Here is a 7,216-nt window from a genome sequence, read left to right on the forward strand (position 1 = left end):
TATGTATAGGTAATGTGTATGTATATGTATATGTAATGTATAAATTAATTGATTAGCCTTATGGAAGAAGCTGTGGAAGAGTGTACTGGTGGCTTTATGGAAGTCGGTCAAAGTGGATCAGAGGCGGTAAAACCGAATTATGAGATTTGACTATGGCTTTGAAAGTATGTTTTGGGTGGTAACTGGATTTAGGGAGAAGGCGTGAGTGTCTGTGGGTTTGACGTAAACTTTTGTCTGTACTGTTTTGTGTGGTGCCTGAGTGGTGGCGAAGAAACTATAGCTTGCTAATACGTCAGGATCCAGTGATGGTTTTTTAAGCAACGGCTTAATCACTGCCACCTTGTAGGACCGGGGTCCATAACCTGTCACTAAAGAACCATTGATCTGGTCCAGGATAGAACTGCCTATCAATGGTAAAACATCCTTCAACAGGTGTGTTGGGATGGGATCTAAAGGACACGTGGTGGTCTTGGATTTCTGAATTAGCGATGACGCCTCAGAAAAATATATAGGGCTGAAGGAGTTTAAGGGCTCGTTGGAGACCCTGTATGTTCCCACAGTCAGCACATCTGGTGATGGTCCAGTTGTTGGGATGGCCTGGTTAGCTTTCTCTCTGATAGCTAGAACTTTATCAGTGAAGAAGCTCATGAAGTCTTCACCACTCAGGGAAGAAGGGATACGTGGATCTAAAACACTGTGACTCTTGGTTAATTTGGCCACAGTGCTGAAAAGAAACCTGGGGTTGTTCTTATTTTCCTCAATGAAAGAAGAAAAATAAGCTGTTCTAGCCTTGCGAAGGGCCTTTTTGTAACCTAATAGACAGTCTTTCCAGGCTACATGGTAGCTGTCTGTTTTACAAGAATGCCACTTCCTTTCCAGTCTTCGCACTTTCTGCTTGAGGGTCCTGATATGTGAATTATACCAGGGGGCACACCTCCTCTGATTTGCTATTTTCTTTTTCAGGGGGGCAACAGAGTCAAGCGTGATTCTCAGTGAGGTTGCTGCACCTTCAGCAACAGAGTCGACCTCAGCAGGGCTAAGATTATAATGACTGATCCCTGGGAAACACACGGTGGTCCTGGGATCAGCACAGGGATCACTTCCTTAAACTTAGCTACAGCATTATCTGAAAGACATCTGCTATAGTCAGACTGAGCTCTGAGCATAGAAGAATCCTTAATCATAAATGTAAAAGTGATCAAAGAATGGTCTGACAGGACTGGGTTCCGAGGGAACACTGACACATGTTCTACCTCAACACCATAAGTCAGGACTAGATCTAGGGTGTGGTTAAAGCTGTGAGTTGGTTGGTTTATCTGCTGGAGGAAACCAACTGACTCCAGTAATGAGATGAAGCCATTTCTAAAGCTGTCATTTATAACGTCCATAAGGATATTTAAGTCTCCAATGATAATGACTTTGTTCTAAGGACCAAGTCAGATAAGAAATCAGAGAACTCAGACAGGAACTCTGAGTGTGGCCCAGCAGGGGGCCGATATACAACTACAAACAGAAGTGGCTTTTCTGCCTTAGAAGACAGGAAGTGACTGTGTGGTAGTAAATGTTTTGCATAGCGGACATGATCGCACACTCGAACGTAATGTTTTTTTTAATGTAATATTTGGAAAGGTCTAATGTGTGTGTCTGTGTGTGAGTGAGTGTGAGATTAAGTGAGAGAGTGTGAGATTGAGTGAGTGTGTAAGTGACTGAGTTCAGTAGGCACGTGCGTGCGCACGTAATGTTTTTTAACGTAGTATTTTGAAAGGTCTAATGTGCATGTGTGTGTGTCTGTGTGTGAGAGAGTGTGAGAATGAGTGAGAGAGGGTTGGGTTAGGGTTAGCATTAGGGTTAGGGTTAGCATTAGGGTTAGGGTTAGGGTCAGGGTTGGAGTTAGGGTTAGGGTTAGCATTAGGGTTAGGGTTGGGTTAGGGTTAGCATTAGGGTTAGGGTTAGCATTAGGGTTAGGGTTGGAGTTAGGGTTAGCATTAGGGTTAGGGTTAGGGTTAGCTTTAGGGTTAGGGTTGGAGTTAGGGTTAGGGTTAGGGTTAGCATTAGGGTTGGAGGTTAGGGTTAGCATTAGGGTTAGGGTTGGAGTTAGGGTTAGCATTAGCATTAGGGTTAGCATTAGCATTAGGGTTAGCATTGGGGTTAGGGTTAGGGTTGGAGTTAGGGTTAGGGTTAGAGGTCTAATGTGCATGTGTGTGTGTCTGTGTGTGAGTGAGTGTGAGAATGTGAGATTGAGTGAGTGTGTAAGTGAATGATTTCCTAAAGCACACACGCGCACTTATGCGCATACACGCGCACACACGCGCACGCGTGCGCACTTACGCGCACATAAGCGCACATTCGCGCACACTGGAACGTAATGTTTTGAAAGCTCGAATGTGCATGGGTGTGTGTGTGTGAGTGAGTGTGAGATTGAGTGAGTGTGTAAGTAACTGAGTGACACACGTGCGCATTTACGCGCACATGTGCGCACATGCGCGCACACTCGCTCGTAATGTTTTTTAACGTAATATTTAGAAAGGTCTAATGTGCATGGGTGTGTGTGTGTGAGTGAGTGTGAGAATGTGAGATTGAGTGAGAGAGTGTGAGATTGAGTGAGTGTGTAAGTGACTAAGTTCCGCAAGCACATGCGCGCACTTACGCGCACATAAGCGCACTTGCGCGCACATGCGCGCACTTACGCGCACATAAGCGCACTTGCGCGCACATGCGCGCACTTACGCGCACATAAGCGCACTTACGCGCACATAAGCGCACATGCGCGCATAGTTGCACGTAATGTTTTGTAACATAATATTAAGAAAGGTCTAATGTGCATGTGTGTGCATCTGTGTGTGAGTGAGTGTGAGAATGAGTGAGAGAGGGTTAGGGTTAGGGTTGGGTTAGGGTTAGGGTTAGGGTTGGAGTTAGGGTTATGGTTAGGGTTAGAGGGTTAGGGTTAGGGTTGGGTTAGGGTTAGGGTTAGGGTTAGAGGGTTAGGGTTAGGGTTAGGGTTAGAGGGTTAGGGTTAGGGTTAGGGTTAAGGTTAAGGTTAGGGTTAGGGTTAACATTAGGGTTAGGGTTGGGTTAGGGTTAGCATTAGGGTTAGGGTTAGCATTAGGGTTAGGGTTGGAGTTAGGGTTAGCATTAGGGTTAGCGTTAGGGTTAGCATTAGCATTAGGGTTAGCATTAGCATTAGGGTTAGCATTGGGGTTAGGGTTGGAGTTAGGGTTAGCATTAGGGTTAGGTTAGCGTTAGGGTTAGCATTAGGGTTAGCATTAGCATTAGGGTTAGCATTGGGGTTAGGGTTAGGGTTGGAGTTAGGGTTAGAGGTCTAATGTGCATGTATGTGTGTCTGTTTGTGAGTGAGTGTGAGAATGTGAGATTGAGTGAGTGTGTAAGTGAATGAGTTCCTAAAGCACACACGCGCACTTACGCGCATACACGCGCACGCGTGCGCACTTACGCGCACATGCGCACACTCGCGCGTAATGTTTTTTAACGTAATATTTAGAAAGGTCTAATGTGCATGTGTGTGTGTCTGTGTGTGAGATTGAGTGAGAGAGTGTGAGATTGAGTGAGTGTGTAAGTGACTAAGTTCCGCAAGCACATGCGCGCACTTACGCGCACATAAGCGCACTTACGCGCACATAAGCGCACTTGCGCGCACATGCGCGCACTTACGCGCACATAAGCGCACTTGGAGCGCACATGCGCGCACTTACGCGCACATAAGCGCACTTACGCGCACATAAGCGCATAGTTGCACGTAATGTTTTGTAACATAATATTAAGAAAGGTCTAATGTGCATGTGTGTGCATCTGTGTGTGAGTGAGTGTGAGAATGAGTGAGAGAGGGTTAGGGTTGGTTAGGGTTAGGGTTAGGGTTGGAGTTAGGGTTATGGTTAGGGTTAGGGTTAGGGTTGGGTTAGGTTAGGGTTAGGGTTGGGTTAGGGTTAGGGTTAGGGTTAGAGGGTTAGGGTTTAGGGTTAGGGTTAAGGTTAGGGTTAGCATTAGGGCTAGGGTTGGGTTAGGGTTAGCATTAGGGTTAGGGTTAGCATTAGGGTTAGCATTAGCATTAGGGTTAGCATTAGCATTAGGGTTAGCATTGGGGTTAGGGTTGGAGTTAGGGTTAGCATTAGGGTTAGGGTTAGTGTTAGGGTTAGCATTAGCATTAGGGTTAGCATTAGCATTAGGGTTAGCATTGGGGTTAGGGTTAGGGTTGGAGTTAGGGTTAGAGGTCTAATGTGCATGTGTGTATGTCTGTGTGTGAGTGAGTGTGAGAATGTGAGATTGAGTGAGTGTGTAAGTGAATGAGTTCCTAAAGCACACACGCGCACTTACGCGCATACACGCGCACACACGCGCACGCGTGCGCACTTACGCGCACACTGGAACGTAATGTTTTGAAAGCTCGAATGTGCATGGGTGTGTGTGTGTGAGTGAGTGTGAGATTGAGTGAGTGTGTAAGTAACTGAGTGACACACGTGCGCATTTACGCGCACATGTGCGCACATGCGCACACTCGCGCGTAATGTTTTTTAACGTAATATTTAGAAAGGTCTAATGTGCATGTGTGTGTGTCTGTGTGTGAGATTGAGTGAGAGAGTGTGAGATTGAGTGAGTGTGTAAGTGACTAAGTTCCGCAAGCACATGCGCGCACTTACGCGCACATAAGCGCACTTGCGCGCACATGCGCGCACTTACGCGCACATAAGCGTACTTGCGCGCACATGCGCGCACTTACGCGCACATAAGCGCACATGCGCGCATAGTTGCACGTAATGTTTTGTAACATAATATTAAGAAAGGTCTAATGTGCATGTGTGTGCATCTGTGTGTGAGTGAGTGTGAGAATGAGTGAGAGAGGGTAGGGTTAGGGTTGGGTTAGGGTTAGGTTAGGGTTGGAGTTAGGGTTAGGGTTAGGGTTAGAGGGTTGGGTTAGGGTTAGGGTTGGGTTCGGGTAGGGTTAGAGGGTTTTAGGGTTAGGGTTAGGGTTAGAGGGTTAGGGTTAGGGTTAGCATTAGGGTTAGCGTTAGGGTTAGCATTAGCATTAGGGTTAGCATGGGGGTTAGGGTTAGGGTTGGAGTTAGGGTTAGAGGTCTAATGTGCATGTGTGTATGTCTGTGTGTGAGTGAGTGTGAGAATGTGAGATTGAGTGAGTGTGTAAGTGAATGAGTTCCTAAAGCACACACGCGCACTTACGCGCACACACGCGCACTTACGCGCACATGCGCACACTCGCGCGTAATGTTTTTTAACGTAATATTTAGAAAGGTCCAATGTGCATGTGTGTGTGGTCTGTGTGTGAGATTGAGTGAGAGAGTGTGAGATTGAGTGAGTGTGTAAGTGACTAAGTTCCGCAAGCACATGCGCGCACTTACGCGCACATAAGCGCACTTGCGCGCACATAAGCGCACTTGCGCGCACTTACGCGCACATAAGCGCACTTGCGCGCACATGCGCGCACTTACGCGCACATAAGCGCACATGCGCGCATAGTTGCACGTAATGTTTTGTAACATAATATAAGAAAGGTCTAATGTGCATGTGTGTGCATCTGTGTGTGAGTGAGTGTGAGAATGAGTGAGAGAGGGTTAGGGTTAGGGTTGGGTTAGGGTTAGGGTTGGAGTTAGGGTTATGGTTAGGGTTAGAGGGTTAGGGTTAGGGTTAGGGTTGGGTTGGGTTAGGGTTAGGGTTAGAGGGTTAGGGTTAGGGTTAGGGTTAGGGTTAGGGTTAGCATTAGGGTTAGGGTTGGGTTAGCATTAGGGTTAGGGTTGGAGTTAGGGTTAGCATTAGGGTTAGCGTTAGGGTTAGCATTAGCATTAGGGTTAGCATTAGCATTAGGGTTAGCATGTGGGGTTAGGGTTGGAGTTAGGGTTAGCATTAGGTTAGCGTTAGGGTTAGCATTAGCATTAGGGTTAGATTAGCATTAGGGTTAGCATTGGGGTTAGGGTTAGGGTTGGAGTTAGGGTTAGAGGTCTAATGTGCATGTGTGTATGTCTGTGTGTGAGTGAGTGTGAGAATGTGAGATTGAGTGAGTGTGTAAGTGAATGAGTTCCTAAAGCACACACGCGCACTTACGCGCATACACGCGCCACACGCGCACGCGCGTGCGCACTTACGCCACATAAGCGCACATTCGCGCACACTGGAACGTAATGTTTTGAAAGCTCGAATGTGCATGGGTGTTAGGGTTAGGGTTAGGGTTAGGGTTAGGGTTAGTTAGGGTTAGGGTAGGGTTAGGGTTAGGTTAGGTTAGGGTTAGGGTTAGGGTTAGGGTTAGGGTTAGGGTTCGGTTAGGGGTTAGGGTTAGGGTTAGGGTAAGGGTTCGGGTTGGGTTAGCGGGTTCGGGTTAGGGTTAGGTTAGGGTTAGGTTCGGGGTTAGGGTTAGGGTTAGGGTTAGGTTCGGGGTTCGGGTTAGGGTTCGCGGGTTCGGTTCGGTTCGGGTTGGGTTGGTTCGGGTTAGGTTCGGGGTTAGGGTTAGGGTTAGGGTTAGGGGTTCGGGTTAGGGTTAGGTTAGGGGTTCGGGTTAGGGTTAGGGTTCGGGTTCGGGTTTCCGGTTCGGGTTCGGTTCGGTTCGGGTTGTTCGGGTTCGGTTCGGGTTGGGTTGGTTCGGGTTCGGGTTCGTTTCGGGTTCGGGTTCGGTTCGGGTTCGGGTTCGCGGGTTCGTTCGGGTTTCGGGTTCGGTTCGGTTCGGGTTTCGGGTTCGGTTCGGGTTTCGGGTTCGGGTTCGGTTTTCCGGGTTCGCCGGGTTCGTTTTCGGGTTTGGGGTTTGGGGTTCGGTTTTCGGTTCGGTTTAGGTTCGGGGTTCGGGTTTTAGGTTCGGGTTCGGTTCGGGTTCGGGTTTCGGTTTTGCGTTTCGGTTTCGTGTTCGGTTTCGGTTTCGAGGGTTCGGGTTAGGGTTAGGGTAGGGGAATGAACCCTGCCTCCCATACGAGACAGGGAAAGCACGGTCCTTCCTCCCAACCGACCTCCCATAACCCTGAAATCCTTGTTGTTGACGATGGGCACGCTGGCGCCCCCTGCCATAGCGCACCTCCGTCCAACCCGGCTCCATAAATCAAGGTAAGTTATTTATTTTAGAAGGTTTTTTTGAACTAAAAGTGCTTTCCAAAAAATAGGAAAGTTATTTATTTTAGAAAGTTTTTTGAAATAAAAGCGCTTTCCAAAAAATAGGAAAGGAAAAAGGTAAGTTTTTAATGTTTTTTTTAAAAGGTAAGTATTTTTT

The sequence above is a fragment of the Takifugu flavidus genome, chromosome 13, assembly GCF_003711565.1.
Source record: "Takifugu flavidus isolate HTHZ2018 chromosome 13, ASM371156v2, whole genome shotgun sequence".
Classification (NCBI taxonomy): domain Eukaryota; kingdom Metazoa; phylum Chordata; class Actinopteri; order Tetraodontiformes; family Tetraodontidae; genus Takifugu; species Takifugu flavidus.